The following is a 26,850-nucleotide window of genomic DNA, read 5'->3' on the forward strand; positions in this document are numbered from 1 at the left end:
GATGCTTATGGAGGCATCCCTTTTTTAGCGTGCGGAAATTATGCAAAACACTGTCCACCGGTTAAGGGAGACAACTGGGAAGTGTGAGAATCTAACCACACTAAAAACCAAATAGTGTACCTTCGTTCCATCATTGCCAGACTCATAGGATCCTTATAACATTCTAGTTTTTTTTTCGGACTACTCTAATGCTGTTGGCCGCAGCTGGCCTTTACAGCTTCACCGGACGTTAGGGGGCGAGTGCAGATGGCACTCCAAACCCACGGAAGGACTTATGGAGCAGCTGAAGGCCAACTCCTGCCTGACGGATACGACTTTAGTCTGAGGGCACCACTAGGAGTTCGAACCTCGGCTCAGGTCGTAATTTCGATCCCCGTTTGAATTTGACGGGGGATCGATCGGAGGGATAGTGAATTCTAGTGTCTATTCAATACGACATCATCTCGGTTAGAGATTACAAGCGGCAGCCTCGCCGACGAGATGGCAACTTAATTAATTAACTAATCTCATTACTATACCTATATTAACTTATAGTTTTATATATTAGGGGTAGTGTAGCCGTAAGAAGAATTAACCCTTTCCTAATCGAGGATCAGGACTTTATTTTGTTTACGCTGATTAGGTTTTTATCAACGGCCTTAGGTTATGGTGTAAATACAAAATTACACTTTTGCAAGTGATAATATTTTTTAAGAGTAGCTACTCGTCCTGGCTTCGCACAGGTGTATATGTATTATATATACGAGTGTTATATATACGAGTGTTATATATACGAGTGTTATATATAAACCTTCATATAGAATCACTCTATCTATAAAAAAAACGCTTCAAAATCCGTTGCGAAGTTTTAAAGATTTAAGCATATATAGAGACAGATAGCGACAGCGACTTTTTTTAATTTTTTTTTAATTTTTTTTTTTTTAATTTTATTTTTTTTTTTATATCATAATTTGAGCGCGTTTGACCGCAATCTCACCTGATGTTAAGTGATGATGTGGTCTAAGCTGTTACACGCAAGCTCAAATATTACCTATTCACTCTTGACTTAAAAGACCCAATGTTGTAAGAGGCAGGAAAAATTTTATACTATGTAATGAAGTTACGCTATTCTAAAGGTGGAAAAGATTTTAAAGTAAAAGAAATACATACATAATGTACGAGTACATACGTATAAACAATCATACTCATGAATACAAATGTTTAAGCCGTGCGAGGAATCGAACCCGCGACCATCGGAAGTAAAGCGGCGTACCAAACCACTGTACCACCGAGGCCATCAAATAATAATATAGAATACCCCAGACGTGAGATTGTCTTTAAATTTAATTAATACACGATGTGAGCTTAATTACTCATATGTCGTTTATTCTCACATTAAAACAAGATAAAACATTTGAAATGTTAACTCAATAAATTTACGTATGAAAACAAATTAATTACATGGATTTGGGATAATTAAATTGTGGGATTCCATCTGTCATTATGGAAGGAGTTCGTAGAAATTATTTGCGTCTAATTTCTTCGCAATTGAAATCAGTTTTAGGTATCGTAACAGGTGAAATCACAGGGTAATGAATGGTAAAACAGGGTATTGCAGATAGTCCAGGTTATTGCAGTTAGGGTATTGCAGATTCCAGAAGGAATATAGACAGTTTCAAAAGAGTTAGTGATTGCACTAATAAAAGCTTATGTAACAATAACAAACTGATTTTACCTAAATGTCGTTTGGCTAAAGTTAGTAATTCGTTTTATGGCAATTGCGTAAGGTTTTACAACAAAATACCAGAGTCTGTTATAAATCTGCCAGAAAAAAGATTTAAATGTCAAATAAAACAGTTCCTTTGCAAAAAAAAGCTTACTATAAAATTGAAGAATTCGTTAACGATAATAATGTTTTTATAGAAAAACTTTAAATCTATAGCACTGACAATATTATCTGATTACATTAATAATGAGTGCGTAGCGACTTCTATGTTGATTATCGCATGCCTCTTACTTGTTATACTGTAATTATTTATATAAAAAAAAGAGCAACACACAAGTTTCTTGCTCGTTCTTCTTGTGATGAATCTGCATTCCGAATGAGTGGTAGAATCAAAATATGACTATTCAAAAGTGCTTGTAATGAGTTTATTTGAATAAAGATTATTTCTATTATTTCTAGTCAACCTCTCTCGAAAAATATATATGTAATGTATATAAAATATAATATGTGAGTTTAAGATATAAACTAATAATAAAATTATTTAAAAGAGCAACACGCAAGTTTCTTGCTCGTTCTTCTTGTGATGAGACAGCTTTCCGAATGAGCGGTAGATTAAAAAAATGTGATAACTATTCAAAAGTGCTTCAATGTAAGTTTATTTGTATACATGATTTTCTATTTCCTTTTATTTCTATTTCTCGTCGTTTCGAGTAGGTTACACTAGAGTAACAGCTATGTCAATGTAGATAGGTGACGGCAGTTTTTTTTTCTACCGTCTCTAGCCTATTTAACTAAGGATCACGTCACAGCACTCACGGTGTTAAGACATAGTTAATAATATGAATAAATATATATTACTAGCTGTCCCCGCGTCTTCGTCCACGTAAAATTTAACTTTATTCTACTAAAATAAAAAAAATCTAAAATAAAAGTAGCCTAAGTTACTTCTTATTACATCAGCTACCTGCCAAAAAAAAGTCCCATCAAAATCGGTCCAGCCATTTTAGAGATTAGCCGTAGTTATATTCATATGCATGTAGTAAAAAACAGTTATTTCAGTATTACAGACACTTCAATTTTTATATGTATGGATGTATTATGTGGTTATAGATATGTTGTGGTTATAGATATATATAGAGTAGTTATATGTATATATTTATATGTCTAGACTTCAAAAGTATATGGTTGTAATGTCAGTTAATATTACAATTGAGAAAAAATTACAGCATTCATGTTTAGCTTTTTGGTAAAAATTTTATTGTACGGATTTCAATGAAATTTGGTGCACAGATAGATCTTATCCTAGATTGACATATACTTTTTATTAGAGCAATTTCGCAAGAAACGCCACAGGTTACAAATCAATACAAATAAATAATAATAATATAAGAACCCCGACAAAGGGGAGGTTGTGTGATGGGAACTGATATAAATACTTCTACTTACAGATATTTCCTTTATAAATACAGACATAATATATATAGAAAACGTCCGTACCGTTACTAAAACTCATACTCATGAATCAAAATATTTGTACCATGTTAGGAATCGAACCTGCGAACTTCAAAGCGGTATGCTAAAACAATAGATGACCAAGTTGATGATGATCAATTAAAATGTCTGTCTGAAATTTCAAATTAACGGCTTATCACATATTAAAGTAGATAATAATACGGTACATATCTCTAATCCAGATAAATTTAAACAATTTTTGTTTATCTGTTTTGGTTATCTGTTTGTTCTGGCTAATCTCTATAACGTCTGGACCAATTTTGACGGGACTTCCACTCGTAGATAGCTAACGTTATAAGCACGAATTCTCTTTAATAAATTTTCTTTTATATTGTTTTATGCCACGCAGGTAAAATCTCGCATAATATTATATACACAACGGTATTGTATAGACTTTGTGAAGTTTACACTTATAATTACATGTCATTTGTACCGTGGGAGACGACAGATGGCGCGTGTCGACTACAAACGTATTTGAATAATTTGTGTGCAGGATCAAAATTAAAAATATATACTGAAACAAGCATGAAATTGCTCTGACCCGATTATTCGAGACATGACATTAAAACGTAATCCTAGGTAGCAATTATTCGACATTTTGACGTCCATTTTTAGTCAATTATACATCTTCCTTGGTCTTCCCCTCCCCCTCTTTCCTTCTGTTTTCCCCTCAATAATAATTTTCATGAGATCATCGTGCCGTATCAAGTGTCCTAACATTTTTCCTCGTCTATTTTCTATTGTGTTCAATATCTGCCTTTTTTCTTTTACCCTGTGTAGTACTTCTTCGTTTCTTACTTTATCCTTCCAGCTAATTCTAGGGGAAGACCAAGGAATAGCTACATCAAACAAATTGAGGACAAAATGGGAGTCGTGTCGTATCGAGAATTAAAGAGCATGATGGAAGATCGCGGAAAGTGGCAAGAGCTCCACCGACAAGAGCGTAGCTCTTAAATTATGATTGAATGAAAATATATCTTCCAATACCGGTCTTGGAATACAATTTGTCGTGACTTACTTTTCTCCCAAGACTTATGAATATTCTTTATTCAAATAACCTTAATACTAACAATTGTATATATTACTAAGCTCCCGCAAATGTTGTGTTGCCATATCAATAAAAATCGCTATTATAAAATAGGGGTTGGTGAAAATAATTTTTAATGCCACATAAATGTTAGGAGTGAACAACCCTTGTCACTTCGGGATCTGAAAAATAGATTTCCGATTCTCAGACCTGAATATGCATATATAAAATTTCATAAATATTAGTTAAGCTTTTGCAAGTAGCCGTTAGGTAAGTAACTAACATTGTGACACGAGAATTTTATATATAAGATTATTATGGAAGATTTTATATATATAATATACTAGCTACTCGCTCTGCCTTCGCCCGGGTGTACATATATTATATATATATAAACCTTCCTCTAGAATCACATGTAGTATTAAAAAAAAGAGCATCAAAATCCGTTGCGTAGTTTTAAAGATTTAAGCATATATATATAGACAGAAACAGCGGCTTTATTTTATACATGTAATGATACATTTTTTTTAACTCTATGGTAACTAACATTGTAACACGAGAATGCTTGATGATCAAAAACTCCTTTTAAAAAACTTAATACTTACTTTAAACTCGGTTGAAAGGAAATACATTCGTTCTTGTTTACTGTTATTATAATAAATTACTGTAATAAGACTTAATAAGAGTAACAATCTATTCACAATACAAGATAATAAGAATAGAAATTGTGTAACTAATTTACTAGTAATAACACGATTGCCTGAGAACTGAACACATTTACGGACTGTCACTGTTTTCAGATTAAAATTTATTTATTCAGGTCTGAAACAGTGATTTGTGGAGTACGCGTCTGATAAATTATGTACAGATATATAATAGATACAAGAACCAGACTCCATTCGGTTGAATAGTAATTTGGTTGAATTTTTTATGACACCCCGTGACCTATAATAGGGTTTCTCGTTACAAAATCGAATTTCAATTCGATCTTAATGTATTTAAATATGTATGTACACGTGGTTTTGTTTTTAGGGTATCGGGACTTAAAGAATAAACGTAAAGCTTACGATTTGAAATGTTTGTGTAAAAAGAATTTATTTAAACCCATTTTTATATGCATATTATAATTGCTAAAGTTTGTGATCAAAGTGGATAAAGAGAAGAATGTTTGTTACTCTTTCATGTAAAAAATATTTAACGGATTTGAAATATTTATCGAACTTTACAATAACATAGCTTATATCATCATCATCATCATTGCCTAGCCTTTATCCTATTATTTGTGGTCGGCGCAGTATGTCATTCTCTTCCACTGCTCTCTATCGGTCGTCATATCTAAACATACTCTTCTTTTATTCATATCATCTTTCACACAATCCATCCATCTTTTCTTAGGGCGTCCCCTCTCTTTACATCCAATATAGCTTATATATCAGAATAATATATAACCTATAAATATATCAGAATAACATATCTGATATATAAAATTCTCGTGTCACAGTTTTCGTTCCCATACTCCTCCGAAACTTGACCGATTGAAATTTGAAATTTTGTGAGCGTATTGAGTAGGTCTGAGAATCGGCCAACATCTATTTTTCATCCCCCTAGATGTTAGGGGTAGTCCACCCATAATTTTTTTTTTATTTTAAGGCAAAACAACATTTGCCATCACAACTAGTAGCCTATAAATTAAAAAGACATTGTAAATTGGGCGTCATCATCATCATTACATAGTATAAAAAAAGTCACTCTCGCTGTCTGTCTATGTATGCGTAAAACTTTACGGACGGATTTTGAAGCGGTTTTTTTAAAAAGATAGAATGATTCTAGAGGAACGTTTATATCTATAATACATGCACACCTGTGCGAATCCGGGGCGAGTAGCTAGTATATTGATAAGTGTGATGCAGACGAAGATAGTTATAAAAAAGACTTAGTTACAAAAGTTCATAACATATCCATTGCTTATGAAGGTATGCTATACTTAGTAGTTAGAGAGTAGCGCATCCGACAGTGCGGTACGCGGGTACGCAGTGCGGCAACACATTGCAAACGTAGCCACCAATGGGAGCATGGGGAATGCATTCAACCGCCAACAAGAATGTATGTGAAAGACTTATATTTTTATTGAAACTCCTTGGAAGGTGAACAAGTTTTAAACGTTTACACGACTTTGTTTACATTGTAGTATCGTCATCTTTAAGTAACTTGTGGGAGTAGACAGAGGTATTGTGACATTGGTCATCTTAGTTGAAGCGTATTGTTAGTTGCCCTTAATTTTTTTATTGAGAGATTATAGTCTATGTTAGGTGTTAAGACCTGTAGTACTGCAACATACATAGTAGTGTTAAATAACAGTTCTGTACAATCTAGTATGCCAGAAAGAATAGCGTCTCTTTTATACATTTTTTTTTAATTCAAAAGTATTTAATTTTATTTTTCATTCCTTTATATATACAACTGTAAATGTACCAAATGTTTACAGAATTTTGGAGGAAACTGGCTTTCGTGGCACAGGTTCACCTATATCGAAAGCCAGGGCTAACTATATTTAATTGTACCGTACATTTATGAATAAAGTTTATTATTAATATTGTTTTTTTTTATATTTATATTATATATCTTCCTTTGATGGGATGTTAAACTTGTCATTGCGGGTGAATATCACCAAACAATGACAATTATAAAAGAAATGATTAAGATGACAAAAATTTGCGGACTATTCTGCAGGTGTTTAGAATTACAGCTTTTTGGAGAAGTATGAAAGTAAGTGGATGTTGGAATGACACCTGTAGATGAGATAATAATTGTGAGAGTTTTCACTGTTTCTACCTGCCATTGCATTTTTAGTTCTATTGCTAGATCAGTATACTTAGTATTTTTTTCTGTATATGTTGATAGAAGATTATGTGTATTTGGTATTGCAATATCTATAAGGTAAACTATTTTATTTTTCTTATCATGTAGTGTTATATCTGGTCTGTTGTGATGTACAGTTTTGTCTGTTATTATAGTCCTGTCCCGATACAACCTATAACCAGGAGAGTCGAGTACTATCTGCGGGGTGTATTTGTAGTAGGCAAATTGTTCGGTGACTAATTGATATTTAGTGGCTAAGTATTGATATACTATTGCAGCAACCTGGTTATGTTTGTTTATAATCAGATTGTGTTATTGTGAATTATGATTAAATTATGAATTTTTTTTTTTCCAAAAATTCTTATCTCCTCTCTTAAGGAGAGGAGATGGCAACATACCCCCGCAAGAAGCACAGTCGGCCGGGGTTATTATTATTATTATTATTATCTATTGTGCACCTTCAAAGTTTGCTACCTTGGCCCTTCAGCGACAAGATAGGACAGCATATATTGAAGGATATTCTAAGCAGCGATGGTTTTTATCACCTCATGATATAGTTTATACTTTCCAAAGGAGATATTTCATTTATGGATGAATGGGCTACAACGACATAGGATGTATAGTGGCGATTCCTCTTCTGATTGGCAACCAAATTACTTCTTAGTTGCCCTTGCTTGACAACCACAATACTATTTGAATATCCCATCATGATCTTTTTTTTATTGGGTTGTTTGGTCTATTGTCAGGTGTTTTTTTTTATATGGATGATAATGGAATGGTGCACCTACCTGCGCTAACGGTTTACGCTGGCGGGGCACCAGTGGAGGATGATAAGATGAGCATGAAGCCAGGTGAGTTAGCACATCGTGACAAATTCGCCAAGAATTTATCACGATGGTTTCCAGGGGGAACCGCGTGGAGGTAAACCTGACATGGTACATCGCTAGCAATAAGTGCATCAGTCCACATTACTAACAATCCCCTTTCAGGTGTTTGTAGCACCTGTAACACTGCGACGTATATAGATCTATTGTGCTCGCCCTTTTTCAGAGTTCGCTACCTAGACCTGTCAGGGACAAGAATTGAAGGGTATTATTAGGAGCGATGGTTTTTATCTCCTCGGGAAAGAGTGTAAATTTTCCAAAGGAGATATTTCGTTTATGCATAAGTGGGCTACAACCATATAGGATGTATAGTGGCGTTTCCTCTTCAGTTTGGCAGACAATGACCTTAAGTATTTTAAATAATATCTACTTTAATCTTCTAATATATAACATCACATATCCCAGTGTTTGTATCAAAATTCCTCCGAAACGGCTTGACCGATTCTTATGAAATTTTGTAAGTATATTCAGTAGATCTGATATAGGTTACCAGTTTTTTATACTATGATTAAAACAATTAAGCATACGGCTAATCTTAGCCTATGGACGCTTGATGATGCAGTGGTGTTACGTGCGTGTTACTGATCCTTAAAAAAACTTAATATACCCTTCTTGAACCCATGTTACAATCTCTCGAGAAAATCTTAATAGTTCATCGAAAAACTACTCTGAAATCAACAATGGTTGGCACTTCGATTAAATAAAAAAATACTACATCTATACATATAAATAAAATAGGAGTGTCTATTTGTAATATTGAAATAACCATTTTTTACTACATGCATATGAATATAAATACGGTACATACACCAAAACAATCTTTGTCTGCCTGTCTGTTTATTCCGGATAATCTCTGAAATGGCTGGACCGATTTTGATGGGACTTTTTGGCAGGTAGCTGATGTAATAATACCTTTATTTTAGAAAAGTAAAGTTAAATTCCACGCGGACGAAGTCGCGAGTATTTTAGAAATATTTCAAAGTTCACGCCAAACTTGGCAACAAGGTTGATGCATTCATTAAAGAGAGTACATTACATTGATAGTAAATTATAACAATGATATAGAACTACAAATACTTCACTAAAATTTTTACTTTAGTATAGTTTAATCTATACTAATATAATATTTTATCTATATATAATTACTTTATACTAATATAAATATATAGGATAAATACTTATCTTGATATATGGAGCATGAATTAGAAATTTTATCTTTATGTTTTCTTTTCTTTAACATAAATTCATTAAAAAAAAATACTTAAATTATCTGTATCGTTAACATATACTGTAATAAGTTATTATTACATTCAAAAGAATGTTGCCGGCTGACGATCCCATTGTATTATAAAAACCGTTTGATATGCCATTTAAAAATGAGCCCTATTCATATAGTGCGAGATTCTTACCTTGCCGTAACACAGTTATCTAACTAGCACGGGAGGTAAATGATTTTTAACTGTATACCCTCAAAAATATTTGTTTTGTTTTATATAGTTTATAAATAGTAAAATTAACAAAAGTGAATAAAATTAGATTAGATTAGAAAATTATATTGGAAAAATGCTAACCTAACCTTAAGTTTATTTGAATAAAGATTATACTCAAAACTATGAACAGTCTCAGGGAACAATCGGTAAGCGGGCACTTGTTTTTGTTTGGTCCTATGTGCGCCAACTTTCCAAACGCCATTTCATGTTTCGTTGAATAGCGGCGAGTCTGCCCGCTGGGATGACTTTTTCAAAACTTTTTTAACGACAGAAATATCTAGAAGCCCGTAACGTTTAGTGTGAATTTGCTATAATAATACTAGTTGCGGGTTCGATTCCTCTCACGGTTCAAACATTTGTATTTATGAGTATGATTGTTTGTATTGGTCTGTATGTTTTATATGTATATATGTATTTATAACTTTTTATTAGCTAATTGTATTTTACTTTTGAAATTCCTTTAAAAATTCATATCCGTAACCGAAGTTATCCGAATCTAATGGATAATCCAAAATAATTTCATATCCGCATCCGTATCCGTATCCAGTATAATAATCATTCCTATATCCGAAACCTATCCGTATCCGAAATTTCATATCCATAACATCCCTGTTGCAGCTCCACTCCTATTGGTCACAGCGTGATGTTATATATCCTATGACATATAACATGGTTTTCTATTGGCAAAAAAATCCCCTCCAACCAATCCCCCGTCCAATTCAAACGGGGATCGAAATTACGACGGCATGAGCCGTGGTTCGAACCCCTAGTGGTGCCCTCAGACTAAAGTCGTATCCGTCAGGCAGGAGTTGGCCTTCAGCCGCTCCATAAGTCCTTCCGCGGGTTTGGAGTGCCATCTGCACTCGCCCCCTAACGTCCGGTGAAGCTGTAAAGGCCAGCTGCGGCCAACAGCATTAGAGTAGTCAGAAAAAAAAGGCAATAAAATATCAAAATCGCTTGACAAGATTCAGAGGTTATTTCCTACAATCTCACACACTTTACCTCTTTATAATATTAATGTCAATTATAAAGAGCCAAGATTTGCTCTTGTGTTTGTATGAATAAATAAAACAATTTTGCCTTTTTAAAAATATTCCTTTATAAGATTTCTTTAATTTTAAATTCAATTCCAAGAACATTGATTTTTATATGTAGTTTACTGGTAAAAGTCAAGTATTTAAATTAAAATTTTAAAATAGAATTAAATTATTCTAAACGATAATTATAATAAGTTAAAAATAATATTCTTCATATATGTGTATACATACGATGTAATCCCTGACGGAGGAATAACCAAACGAGAAGTACTGAATCATTGGCAAGAAATGCCAGGATTAATACATTCAAAAGACCTTATATCGGGCTTCTCGACCAAATACTCCAATAGATTACTACAATTGAGTAAAAACAACATATGCATAATGACTAGGGCCCTCACAGGACACTGCAAATTGAACAAGCATATGGCTAAGCTAGGCCTATGCACGACAAGTATCTGCAGATTCTGCCAAACTGAAGAGGAAACGCCGCTTCACATCCTATGTGGTTGTAGCCCACTCATGCATAAACGAAATATCTCCTTTGGAAAGTTTACACTCTTTCCCGAGGAGATAAAAACGATCGCTCCTAAGAATATCCTTCAATTCTTGTCCCTGACGGGTCTAGGTAGCGAACTCTGAAAAGGGCGAGCACAATAGATCTATGTAGGTCGCAGTGCTACAGGTGCTACACATCTGACAATAGCCCAAACAACCCAATAAAAAAAAAAAATCCCTGACGGAGTAGTCAGAAACAGTTAAACATATTTCGACTTCACGAATTTATTATTAACCAGCTACTCGCCCCGGCTACGCACGAGTGTACATGTATTATATATAAACCTTCCTTAAGAATCAATCTATCTATTTAAAAAAACCGCTTCAAAATCCGTTGCGTAGTTTAAAAGATTTAAGCATACATACGGACAGACAGCGACAGCGACTTTATACTATGTAATGATGATGATATTAAACGGATTTTAGCACGAATAATTTTATGGTAAATAAAGGTATTTACCAATCACAACTTCGACAGGTAACAGCAATTGTAAATTGTTTTTTTTTATACTACAACGATGTTAAACATGCATATGCCCTATCTGAAGCGTTAAGATACCTTCATATACTTGAAGTATGGGATACAGGAATACAGTGAGGGAACAGCTGACGTCAGCTCGGTCGAGATGAGAGGTGAGTCAACAAGAAGCACTTGAGGTGGCGCCAACGATCCGTGCATGTGATATTATGCTGGGCCACGGAAACGGCGAGTAAGTGATAGATAGATAAAGAATTTATTTACGTTACAGTGCGTTAAAGATACAGTAATATAAAGATAAAGATAAAAAGGTAAATACACAATTAGTTAACAAAATACAATATAAGTAAGTAAGTACGTTTCGACTTGTAAGTTCATATTTTACAAGTCGAAACGTGTGAATACAGACTACCAACCAGCACTAATTTATTTAGGCTCAAATATAAAAACACAATAAGATTAAATCAGTCGTAGTGATAAGATCAGACCAGTCCCTACAAGCAGCACTCGTTCACGAGTATGACGGATGAGCCAGCCATCACTGCGTTCGACCATATTTTAGGGAGCCCAATGACCCGGCCCACCACGCCGCTACATGTCTGGATATTTTAGTGAGCATGACTACTCATTCCACTCGACCACGTCACAGCTACAAAAATTACTATATGGTAGTTACAGTATTCGCACTTTACATGAGGATGCATGCGGCAATCAATACAAAAGCCGCTACGCTATCATATATCAAGAAAGCAGAAGCAAGAATATCTTTTCTAAATACATATTTACTACTATACTTAACCGATAATTTAATTAAAAAACACGTAATATGGCGTCGTAAAACGCTGTGAATGTGGCGCCATGACTCATGGAGATGGGAACAACACTATTTCGCCATAGATTACGAATAAACATTATTATTATGGGAAAATATAGCACCGTCTATTTATGGGATTGGTTAGGTTAAGATGTTTTCTTTGCGGTTAGTCACTTGATGAAATTGTAGACGCAAGTTTATGTTTTTTTAGACTAAAAAAAGTATTTAATTTATTTTACAGTGTTTGTAAGTTTCTTTGAGGAAGGTGTTACATATAAATGTGGATGGTTATAAGGGTAGAGGAAGACCGAAAAAGAGATGGATGGACTGTGTGAAAGATGATATGGCGAGAAAGGGAGTAAATAACGGGATGACTGCGAACAGGGATGAATGGAAGAGAAAAACATATTACGACGACCCCAAATAAATGGGATAAGGAAGAAGCAGATGATGATGTAAGTTTCTTTGAATAGAGAATTTTCTATCCTCTAAAACTTCAATATCTAAGAAGGCAAAATTTGCGTAGTAATTATCCTAAGACAGTTCACATAACGCCATCTAGTTCCAAGATAAACAAAGCTTGTCTTGTGGGTACTGGACAACTGACATGAATACTTAGATATATATTTTATTGTAAATACATACACAGTATATATTTAAAACGTCCGATACGAATAATCAATATTAAATTAATGAATACAAATGTTTATGGATGACGGATTTTTTTGTAAATACATAATCTTTTTATATATAAAATTCTCGATACCAAACTCCTCTGAAACGGCTTGACCGATTTTTATGAAATTTTATATGCATATTCCGTATGTTTGAGAATCGGCTACTATGTATTTTTCATACCCCTAAGTGGAAGTGATATCCACCCCTAAATATATATTTTTTATTTTTTCAACTATTATTATTTAGGCTTGAAAAATACATACAACCATAAATTTTCACCCTTCTAGCATCAACCCCTAATTTTTAATAGCGATTTTAATTTATATAGCCAAACAATGTTTACGGACTCAGCTAGTATACATATAAAAACGGACAGTACACGCACAACGACCCTGATAAGAGACTAAATGCGAGAATAGAGTTCATATTACATTACACTACAACACACAGACCAATACAAACAATTATACTCACAAATAAATATGTTTGCATCCAGGAATTGGAATTCCCCAGAATGCGCAAAAGTCGTCGCAACATTCTGGGGAAAATACATACAGTTGCCACTGAAATGAAGGAAGAAGAATCCAGGAATTGAACCTGTGTCTATCCTAAGGCCACCGAGGTTAAAGTTAATGCATAGTAAAATTTAATCTAATCAGAACAGTAATTGTTTCAGTAAGCGGTTATATATTATGGTTACAGGAAACGTAAACGCGGAGAGGAAATGAAATCGTAAATATTAGAAAAAATAATTAAATGCCATCGACCATACGCGGTTCCTTGCTACAATATAATTACTTTCTGGACAGTCCCCATTGATTTATATAACTGATATTATATTTATACATTGAATTCAAGTTAAAAACATTTATTCATGTAAGACATTTCAACGTTAAGTTACTTTTAATTTCCTACCATCGTATATCATTGGTATGTGTATAATGTTCTTATTAATTTAATGTGCATAATTTTGAAATATATTAGCATGTTTCACTCCTTCTCTATATAATAATAATAATAAATTCAGGACAATTCCCCTCCGATCGATCCCCCGTCCCATTCAAACGGGGATCGAAATTACAACGGCCTGAGCGGAGGGAGGTTCGAACCCCTAGTGGTGCCCTCAGACTAAAGTCGTATCCGTCAGGCAGGAGTTGGCCTTCAGCCGCTCCATAAGTCCTTCCGCGGGTTTGGAGTGCCATCTGAACTCGCCCCCTAACCTCCGGTGAAGCTGTAAAGGCCAGCTGCGGCCAACAGCATTAGAGTAGTCCGAAAAAAAATCAGGACAATTCACACAGCGCCATCTAGACCCAAGTTAAGCTAGCTGAAGCTTGTATAATGGGTACTAGATAACTGATACAAATACATTTTTGTTTTCGTAAATACATACATATTACACATAGAAAACACCCAGACCGATACAAACAATCGTACTCATGAATACAAATGTTTATACCGTGCGAGAAATCGAACCCGCGAACATCGGATGTAAAGCGGTGTGCTAGACCGTTATACCACCGAGGTCGTCAAATCTATAATAAATCTAAATATATATAACTCAAAGATGACTAACGTAGTGATCTATCAACGCACAGCCCAAACCACTGAACGGATCGGGCTGAAATTTGGCATGCAGGTAGATGTTATGACGTAGGCATCCGCTAAGAAAGGATTTTGATTAATTCTACCCCCAAAGGGATAAAATAGGGGATGAAAATTTATATGAAACTTTGTTAATTTTAAACCGATCAGGCTGAGACTTTGTATGCATAAAGCTACTATGACGTAGGCATCCACAAAGAAAGGATTTTGATAAATTCCACTCCTTAGGGGATAAAGTAATGCGAGCGAAGCCGCGGGCAAAAGCTAGTAATCTATATAATCAATAAGTGTGCGAAATTTACTGCTCCATCCACGCAATTTTCTTAAAAATGTGTACAACGTTTTTACTACACGTATATTCATATTATATTACTAGCTATACCCACGGTTTCAATTGCATGAAATTTATAGTTTATATGTTATTCTGATGTATAAGCTATATTACTGTAAAGTTTCATTAAAATCCGTTCAGTAGTTTTTGCATGAAAGAGTAACAAACATTCGTCCATGGTCACAAACTTTTGCGTTTATAATATTATAAGATTACTAAGTATATAATCGTAAACAGAACTAAATGGATTTCTCTTCCAATAATAGACACGTTCTTTACGAGTTCTGTGCAGATGCAATTTTTCCAACGCAGCAAATAAAAGTGCAATAAAATTATCCGGCGCGACATCCTCCGGGACGGGCGACAATGTCGCGGTACGTTCTGCAACTTTATTGATGACGCTGAGAAATGTCTTGTTTGTTCTTATGTTGATCTACTATAATGTATAGTGTTTTACTCAAGGTATTGTGTTACCTAAGTAACTATATTATATATCTTTTTTACATAGTATAAAACAAAGTCGCTGTCACTGTCTGTCCGTCACTATGTATGCTTAAATCTTTAAAACTACGCAACGGATTTTGTAAAGATTTTATTTAAATAGATAAAGTGATTCAAGTGGAAGGTTTACATATATGATGCATGTACACCCGGGCGAGTAGCTAGTTACTAATGTTATAAATGCGAAAGTAACGCTGTGTTTTGCGCTTTCACGCCGAAACTACTGAACCGATTTAAATGAAATTTGGTACACAGATAGTGTAGTTAGGACATACGCTAATTTATAATTCGAAAAAGAGTTGTAAGCGGCTATAAGGAGAGATAAAATGTATGATAGTATCATCATTTTTAAAGCTAGAAGCTTGAAACTTTTTTTTGACATCACAAAATTCATTGAAGCACATCCCATACCTTGCTGTACCGGAGAAATTTATGGATGATAATGGAATGGTGCACCCGCCTGCACTAACGGTTTACGCTGGCGGGGCATCAGTGGATTATGATAAGAACATGAGGTCAGCTCAGTTCGCTCATCGTGACAAATTCACCAAGAATTTATCACGATGGTTTCCCGGGGTTTTTTTTCTCCCAGGATCTGCTGAAATCCTATTGTTTGGAAGCCGAAGGGCATCGCTATTGGGATACAATGCACAGCGGTGTATATATATGGTAAGGTAATTTTGGTTTTGATTGTTATGTTTGATTTTTGTTTGAATGTAAGTTTGTAATATTTGTTATTTATTTTGTATTTACATTATTCATTTATATATATATATATATTTTTCTCTTTTCGTTTATTAGTTATTTATTTATATAATTTTTTTTGTTTTGATTCGCGTGGATATCAACCTAACATGGTACATTGTTAGCAATCAGATCATCAATCTATATTACTAACAATCCCCTTTCCCCCTGTAGAAATGAGGTACACCTCTATACTCTGTAATTTCACTGCCGTATCTGTATGTATGTAATATTTGCAGCAACAGGGTAATTATGAACCGCTGGTTTAATTATCTCGCCAGGAATATTTATGGGTGTTGTTGCTTTTAATGGTTCCACACCTTAACTCATTAAACGTTTAATAAAGATTAAACATTATAGCTGCTCTGAATAGTTATATATATATAGGTTTTCTATGACTTCTTTCTCTCATATTAATTGATAAAAACATATATATTAGATATATTGAAGGCCATTACCAGCTATTCCCGCGATTTCACTGTCGTTATTTTATTTTTTATTTATTTATTTAGGATCAAAAACAGGTTCACAATTAGAAAACTTATAATTATTAAAACAGCTGTTTAATAATAGATGATATAAATTGCTTTGTCTTTATTTGTTTGTCTTTATTCCTCACTTCGTTCATATCTCAACCGACAAAATTTTTGACCATCCTGTTATTTTCCCGTTTTGATCATAAAGTTTTATTTAAAAGAATGACTTTGACATCTGACGTTTCGAATGACATTGACTTCTAAAGATATATGTCAAATTGACGTACATATTTAGAAGCTAAGATTTAACATTACAGATTATATTAAACGAAATAAATATCTATTTTAAATATATGTATGTTTTATACAAAATAAATTATAATTAACAAATAATGTTACATTATTTTACTTTTTCTATGTTATTGCAAACCGAACATGTACGATCACAAATTCTATTAAAGTATTAAGATATGTGGGTAATGGTTAGATTTTAATAGAAAATATAGCCTATGTGTCATTCTGCTGTATTAGCTATATTACTGTACGTTTCATCAATATTAAATAAAAAAAACAGTAACAAATATTCATACTCACAAAGTTTCGCTTTTATAATATTATTATTGATTTAATCTTATTGTGTTTTTATATTTGAGCCTAAATAAATTAGTGCTGGTTGGTAGTTTGTATTCACACGTTTCGACTTGTAAAATGTGAACTTACAAGGATTGTTTAAAAGAGCAACACACAAGTTTCTTGCTTATTCTTCTTGTGATGAGACAGCTTTCCGAATAAGCGGTAGATTTAAAAAAAAATTGACTATTCAAAAGTGCTTAAATTAAGTTTATTTGAATAAATGATTTTCTATTCTATTCTATTCTATTATATTAAGATATATATTGTCTTATATATATCTTAACATGAATAATTTTATAGTAAACGAACCTGTGCCCTGTTTTACCAGCATTAAATTTATAGCCTATATATTGTTCTGATATATATGTCTAATGTATCAGCTATATTACTGATAAGTTTCATAAAAAAATGTTCAGTGGTTTTTGCATGAAAGAGTAACAAACATCCATAATTACAAACTTTCGCGTTTATAATATTACTAGCCTTTGCTCACGGTTCCGCTCGCATAATTTATCCCCTTAGGGGTGGAATTTATCAAAATCCTTTCTTAGGGAATGCCTACGTCATAGTACCTTTATGCATGCAAAGTCTCAACCCGATCGGTATAAAATTGACAAAGTTTCATATAAACTTTCATCCCATATTTTATTCCTTTGGGGATAGAATTAATCAAAATCCTTTCTTAGCGGATGCCTACGTTATAACATCTACGTGGATGCCAAATTTCAGCCCATTCCGTCCAGTGGTTTGGGCTGTGCGTTGATAGATCACTACGTCAGTCACCTTTGAGTTATCTTATATATAAAATTCTCGTGTCACAGTTTTCGTTCCCATACTCCTCCGAAACGGCTTGACCGATTCTCATGATATTTTGTGAGCGTATTGAGTAGATCTGAGAATCGGCCAGCATCTATTTTTCATCCCCCTAAATATTAGGGGTAGTCCACCCCTAAATTTTTATTTTTATTTTAAGACAAAACAACATTTGCCGGGACAGCTAGTATATATATAGATTAAGAATAATCGTGAATTCAATAACTGTATTTGCAATTTGTAGTTTATCACAGCATTGTCTGAATGCCATTGGAATTCAATCGTGCATTATTGCATTCGCTGGATTCTTTCGAATGCACTCGGCGGATCTAAGAGTGCAATAACAGATAAGAGCACAGAACTCTGATTTTGTTCGCGGTCAATAAATAGATAAGCTATTTCTACCCCCTATATTTATACAATTTTTATTTATATAGCTGTTCCAGCGTGAAATTAAACTTTATTTTAAATGTAGGCTAAGTTACTCCTTAGTACATCAGCTACCTACCAATAAAATTCCATCAAAATCGGTCCAGCTATTTCAGAGATTAGCCGGAACAAACAGACAGATAGACACAAATTGTAAAAAACGTTATTCAGATGTATACCGTATTTATATTCATATGCATGTATTAAAAAACGGTTATTTCAATATTACAAACGGACACTCCAATTTTATTTATATGTATAGATATTTCGAATTGTTTGTGAATATTTAGTTTGAAAGCCTTAGTGGTTTAGCGACTTGTCTTCCTGCTTTATTTCATATGATAGCGAAGAAAGTTCGATTCCTGGCACGGTACAATTTTTATTTATGTGTATGATTGTTTTGTTTGTATCTGTCTTGGTGTTTTTATGTATATATTTACAAACAGTGAATCTAAGTAATCAGATCAGTTGTCTAGTACCCATAACACAAGCTTTGATTAGCTTGGGACTAGATGGCGTTGTGTGAATTGTCCAGGTGTATTACTTACGTAATTTGTAACGTAAATTTTAAGACATAAGATACTTAAGTAAGTTTTTAAAAAGTAATAAATAGAAAACTCTTTATTAAGATAAACTTATGAATAGCCACACTGTTCAAAATCTACTCTGTACCATCGTAAGCACAGACTATTATTTTAGAGTCCGTTTTAGGTCGGTAACGCGCACGTGACACCCTGGTGTTTCAGGCGTTCATAGGCTGCGGTAACCATTTACCATCAGACGGGCCGTATGCTTGTTTGCCACGATCGTAGTATAAAACTATAACAAGACCAGAAACAGTGATATTAAAACCTACTCAACCTAAACCCATCATCTGCTTCTTCCATTTATTTGTGGGTGGCGTAATATATTTTTCTCTTCCATTCATCCCTGTTCGCAGTCATCTCGTTATTTACTCCCTTTCTTACCATATCTTCCACACAGTCCATCCATCTCTTTTTCGGCCTTCCTCTGCCCTTATAACCATCCACATTCATATGTAACACCGTCCTTAGGATATGATCTTCATTCCTACGCATTACATGTCCATATCACGATAGACGATTACTCTTCAACCTCTCCGACACCGGCGCCACTTTCATACTTCCTCTAATGTAAACCCAATCAAATTAATCTTACACCCATTACAAGAATAGAATAGAATAGAAAATCATTTATTCAAATAAACTTACATTGAAGCACTTTTGAATAGTCATAACATTTTTTTTTTTTTTTAATCTACCGCTCATTCGGAATGCTGTTTCATCACAAGAAGAACAAGCAAGAAACTTGTGTGTTGCTCTTTTAAATAATTTATTCTTACTTACAATTTAAGTTTAAGTGTGTGAATACAAACCACCGATTAGCACTAATTCAATTAAATACTCAAAAAGAAAAAAATATTGAATACATAACCAACTGGTTAAACAATTAATAAGAGGAAATCAGTCATAGTGATTAGAGCAGACCAGTCCCTACAAGCAGCACCCGTTCACGAGTATGACGGATGAGCCAGCCATCACTGCGCTCGACCATATTTTAGGGAGCCCAATGACCCGGCCCACCACGCCGCCACAAGTCTGGACATTTTAGTGAGCATGACTACTCAAAACACCAGACCACGTCATAGCTACTCACAATTGCCATCTGATGTTTATAGTATTCACATTTCACATAAGAATGCATGCGGCAATTAATACAAAACCCGCTACGCTTTCATATTTCTAAAATAATTGAATCAAGAAAGCAATGAGATAAACAAATTATAACGTTGTATGCTAATAAACTAATTATTTACTTGATATGTTGTCTTCTATGAATTCGTCTATCCTGTAATAGGCTTTCTTACATAAAAATTGTTTAATATAAGATTTGAATTGCCTCTCTGTCAGATTTAGTGCAGATTCTGGCAGTTTATTATAAAATCTTACGCAATTACCATAGAATGAATTACTGACTTTGTGCAGGCGGCATTTAGGTAAAATTAGCTTATTTTTATTGCGTAAGTTTCTATTTGTACAATCTTTAAGTTTTCTAAAACTGTCTAAATTCTTCCGTGTATACATGATATTCTCATAAATGTATTGTGAAGTAACGGTGAGGATATTTGAATCTTTAAAACACTGACGTAATGACTCTCTTGAACCCATACCATAAATAGAACGTATGGCTCTCTTTTGTAAAATAAATATAGTATTTATATCGGCTGCTTTACCCCATAGTAGTATACCATATGACATAATGCTATGGAAATAACTAAAGTATACAAGTTTAGCCGTCGCCACGTCTGTTAATTGCCTAATTCTTCTAATTGCATATGCAGCTGAACTGAGTCTATTGGCCAATTTTGAAATATGGGGCCCCCATTGTAATTTCGAGTCCACTGTTATACCTAAAAAAACTGTATCATTAACAAAATTTACTATTTCGTCATTAAGCAATAACTGTGTATTTATTGGTCTTACATTAGGAAGTGTAAATTTTATACACTTTGTTTTGCTGGAATTTAATAATAGGTTATTACATGTAAACCAATTTAATATAGCAGACATAGCACAATTTACATCGTCTAATTGATTAGTTTGACGTCCAATTTTAAACACTAACGAAGTATCATCCGCAAACAGCACTATATCTGCAATTTTCTCTACCATAAAGGGAAGGTCATTTATGTAAATTAAAAAGAGAAAGGGGCCTAAGATTGACCCTTGTGGAACGCCCATCCCAATATTAGCTCCCTTAGATTTTATACCGTCAATATCTACAGTTTGGACCCTATCCTCTAAATAAGTTCTCATTAATTTTAGATCATTATCTTTTATACCATAATGTTCGAGCTTGTACAAAAGTGTTTTATGATCCACGCAATCAAATGCCTTTGATAGGTCACAAAAAACTCCGAGTGCATCCTGTGACTTCTCCCATGATTGGAAAATATGTGTTATCAGCGCTACACCTGCGTCAGTGGTAGACTTGCCGGCGGTGAAACCATATTGTTGACTGTGAAGCAGTCGGTTATCCCTGAAGTGTTGTAACATTTGATTTAACATTATCTTTTCAAACACCTTACTTAGAACTGGCAAAATAGATATAGGTCTATAGTTCCCTGGCTCAAATTTATCTCCTGATTTAAATAGTGGGATTAATTTGCTAAATTTCATTAATTGTGGAAAAGTCCCATTATCAATACATTTATTAAAAATAGTAGCTAGATATGGAGCAACAATATCTATGAAAGAACTAACTACTTTTACAGACATGCCCCAAAGGTCTTCTGTATTTTTTAAATTTAGATGTTTGAATATTTTTATGATATGAACGGGGCTAACATGTGAAAATTTAAATCTTAAAGCACAACAACCGATATTAGACTCTAGTAATATTTTTGCTCGAGATGGAGATGAGTCCAGAGAAGATGTAATATTAATCGGAATATTAGTAAAAAAATCTTCAAAAACATTAACTACATCTTTTGTTGCTGTTATTAATTTATTATCATAATTTAATGCAAATTGATTATAGGCTAATTTAGATATTCCGGTTTCTTTATTTATAATGCCCCAGATGGTTTTAATTTTGTCAGAAGACTGGTTAATTTGTTTATTAATATAATTAGATTTAGCCGTAATACAAACTTTTTTAAAAATTTTTGAATAATTTTTCACATAAGTGGTGAATTTGTCATCAAATCGATATTTTTTTTGATCGTATAAATCAAACAAAATATTTCTACTTTTAAGTATACCTACTGTTGCCCATTCCGTGAATTTAGATTTAACATAAACTTCTTTTTTCTTGAAAAATTGTTCATATTCTCCTGATAGAATAGTAATTAGCTTGGTGTAAAGATAATCAGGATTATTACTATATTGTAACAACAAATCCAATTTATTTTTAATCGCGCTTTTGTATTTGTTAATATTGTAAACATTTATTTGTCTTTTTGATTTTTTATTATTGTTGACTTTATTGATCTGACTGTTAAACTTAACAACTTGACCACAGTGATCTGAAGGAAGTTTATTTATTATGAATTTTTCTGTATACTCACAGTTACAAAAAACATTGTCAAGACAAGTAGCAGACGTGGCAGTTACACGAGTGGGTTCATGAAAGACATGACTTAAATCAAATGACTGAAATAAACTAATAATTTTTGTACATGTGGGTGTGTTACAAAGAATATCAACGTTAAAATCTCCACATACAATAATTTTTTTAAGACTATTAAATATTTTTTTTACAAGTTCAACCATATCTAAAATCCGACATAACTAATCTCTCATAAATGAACATAATCAACTATTAATCTCGTCAACTAATAGAGGAAACGTGGCCAATATGGACCGGCTGTAACTCGGCTTAATGTGAATAGTAATAATCGAAGGGTGCCATCTGTCGGCGCTAGTGTCACACTAATTATTTGCAGATAGTGTATATTGGTGCTTCCGGCGCTAACATGCTCGCAAATTAGGAGTATATTGTTGTTTATTGAACTACAATTTATATATTACATTAGCACGGGTGTACATGTATTATTATTTTTTTTATTTATTCATTGATTTCAGGCAACTAGGCCCATATTATAAATACCATATAGACTAACATACATATGTTTATATTTATACATTTATTTATGTATGTTTATTATTATTATTAATTTTTATTGAAATTTATATTTAAAATATTTTGCTTTATATTTATATATATCTTTTTTTTTTCTCTCATTTATATTAGTGCACCGCCAACAATCTTTCTCTGCACCACTCATGGTTGCCTGGTAGATAACGCCGCATGGTGTTAAGTCCGCCATATGTACACATTGTTTTTGTGCATTAAAGTTAAATAAATAAATAAAAAATATAATATTTAAAAACTAATACAATGATATTGTCTGTGTGATCACGGCACTGAAGACGGTAATCTGCCACGGTAGCGCCGATATACCACACCTTTCGGTTATGTAGGTATTATACATATAAAACTTCCTCTTGAATCACTCTATCTATTAAAAAAAACGGCTTCAAAACCCGTTGCGTAGTTTTAAAGATTTAAGCATACATAGGGACAGACAGCGATAGCGATTTTGTTTTATACTATGCAATGATTATTAATAAAAAACACTCAGATCTATAGAAACATTTGTGCTTACGAATACATGTATGTACCGAGTGAGGAATCGAACCCGCGATTCAACTGAAATACAGCGGTGTATAAATAAATACACCACTGCCTGTTTGTAATATTGAAATAACCGTTTTTTACTACATGCAAATGAATATAAATACGGTACATACACCAAAATAACCTATTTACAATTTTTGCTTGTCTGTTTGTTCCGGCTAATCTCTGAAATGGCTGGACCGATTTTGACAGGACTTGTACTGGGAGGTAGCTGATCTAATAATGAGTAACTTAGACTACCTTTATTTTAGAACAATAAAGTTAAGTTCCACACAGACGAAGTCGCGTTGCAGCGTGTATTATAATAGTTCAACCGCAAATCAATTCCCACTTCATCCCCAATCCGATGTCGAACCATTCAGGGCACACTTCTCAACATCACAAAACATTTTTCCGGATAATCCGCAAAATATTTTCAATATCCGCAACTTGCATATCCACAATCCGAGGAAAACTTCACCAATACATTCCCCGGGGAATCTGCAAGTTTGCGCGCCGCAGTACAATAGTATTTGTTAGATTTACGGCGCTGAAAAAATGCGTTAAGCGTGAGCGTATCTTTTCAGGATTCCGTACTGAAATTATCAATCGTCTGGCTCTAATAAATAGTAACCTTATATATAAAATACTCGTGTCACAATGTTAGTTACCATACTCCTCCTTAAATATTTTTTATGAAATTTTATATGCATATTCAGTAGGTCTGTGAATATAATTTTCATACTTCTAAGTAATAATTAAACCGAAATTTGTTAGAACTTAACAATAGGAAGATATTTAGGATTTAAATCTAAAAAAATCGTATGTGAAAACCTATTTAGATATATTAATGAACTGTACTTAACGCGAAAGTTTAAAAATAAGTAAATCACTGTGCATAGCACACTAAAATCTATCGGCGGTCTATCGGCGCTACCGTGGCAGATTGCCGTCGTTAGTGCCGTGACCATAGAGACAATTTTATTTTTCATATTTTATTGTTATTTCTTATGTATGTTAGTCTATAAGGTATTTATAATATGGGCCATGTAGCCTGAATTAAATAAATAAATAATAAATTTTACTATAAGAAGGTAAAATAATTACCACAAAATTACTACTACAGCTATAGTAAACAAATATTTCATCGAAACCACAGTATCGCAAATCTAATTGTGGATACAAACCGCCTAAAGCTCGCCGCGTCGCTTCACCGTTACCGACTGGCATTAATTATGCTTATTAAGTTTGTTTCCAACAATATTCGCCTATATTTTGTCATAGCTGATGTTTGTAAACAATTGGGGATTCTGTGAAGGAATTCGGTTATGATGAAACGTTTTTGCAGTTAGACTACTCACCTAACTGCAACTCTGTTCTTAGCAGCATGCTATAATATCAGTAAACAGAGATTCAGTATAGGAATGCGGTTGTGATGAAACGTTTTTACAGTTAGAAAATTCACCTAACTGTAACTCTGTTCTTAGCAGCATGCTATAATATCAATAAATAGAGATTCAGTATAGGAATGCGGTTGTGATGAAACGTTTTTACAGTTAGACTACTCACCTAACTGCAACTTTGTTCTTAGCAGCATGCGATAATATCAATAAATAGAGATTCAGTAAAGGAATTCTGTTGTGATGAAACATTTTTACAGTTAGACTACTCACCTAACTGCAACTCTGTTCTTAGCAGCATGCTATAATATCAATAAACAGAGATTCAGTATAGGAATGCGGTTGTGATGAAACGTTTTTACAGTTAGACTACTCACCTAACTGCAACTCTTTCTTAGCAGCATGCTATAATATCAATAAACAGAGATTCAGTATAGGAATGCGGTTGTGATGAAACGTTTTTACAGTTAGAAAAATCACCTAACTGTAACTCTGTTCTTAGCAGCATGCTATAATATCAATACATAGAGATTAAGTGAAGTAATTCTGTTGTGATGAAACATTTTTACAGTTAGACTACTCATCAACTACTGACTACTCAACTGCAACTCTGTTCTTAACAGCTTGCTATTAATAACTGGACAATTCACACAGCGCCATCTGAACTTAAGAAATGCAGGACTTGTATTAAGGTTACTAGAAAACTGATACAAATACTTAAATACACTGTTTTTGTAAATAATACATACAATCAAACCCATAAATATAAATTGTTGGTGATGAGTTCCGAAAGAGTGATAAAATACAAAAAATATAAGTTCCAGTAGTAGCAACAAACGAAGACGTGTGAAGGTAGACGCATATGTCTGCCCATAAAAAGATTTCATTTTCCATCTACCCGCTGCTCTTCAGTCTACCCGTAATCATGGTAGTTGAAACACTGACGAAATATCGGGAACTCAATAAAACGTGGTAAGATCACGTTAATTATATACGTATAAATAATGACCCCGTCAAATTTAAAACGGTATATAACAAAAAATGTGTTATTTAAAAGTGCTTATATGGCTATTTCAAATTTTATATTAAATGTTATGAAAAAAGCCTATTATAGGATAGATGAATTTATAGATGATAGCAATATATAGCAAGTATAAGTTTATTTGCGGACAACGTTATAATTTATTTTTCATACTGCTTTCTTGATATATGATAGCGTACCGGCTTTTGTATTGATTGTCGCATGCATCCTCATGTAAAGTGCGAATACTGTAACTACCATATAGTAATTATTGTAGCTGTGACGTGGTCGAGTGGAATGAGTAGTCATGCTCACTAAAATGTCCAGACAGGTGGCGGCGTGGTGGGCCGGGTCATTGGGCTCCCTAAAATATGATCGAGCGCAGTGATAGCTGGCTCATCCGTCATACTCGTGAACGAGTGCTGCTTGTAGGTACTGGTCTGCTCTTATCATTACGACTTATTTAATCTTATTATGTTTTTATATTTGAGCCTAAATAAATTAGTGCTGGTTGGTAGTTTGTATTCACACGTTTCGACTTGTAAAATGTGAACTTACAAGGATTGTTTAAAAGAGCAACACACAAATTTCTTGCTTATTCTTCTTGTGATGAGACAGCTTTCCGAATAAGATGTATGTAGATTTAAAAAAATTTT

The 26,850-nt window shown here is 33.6% G+C and overlaps 1 protein-coding gene across 1 annotated transcript in view; it reads right to left on the reverse strand.

Annotated features, from left to right (window-relative positions):
• The window catches only part of LOC131848793 (uncharacterized), a 421,780-nt gene that overhangs the window by 314,824 nt on the left and 80,106 nt on the right, over positions 1 to 26,850 (reverse strand). The window lies entirely within an intron of this gene.

The sequence above is a fragment of the Achroia grisella genome, unplaced genomic scaffold (assembly GCF_030625045.1).
Source record: "Achroia grisella isolate CSIRO2021 unplaced genomic scaffold, CSIRO_AGI_Agris_v1 utg592, whole genome shotgun sequence".
Taxonomy (NCBI): Eukaryota; Metazoa; Arthropoda; class Insecta; order Lepidoptera; family Pyralidae; genus Achroia; species Achroia grisella.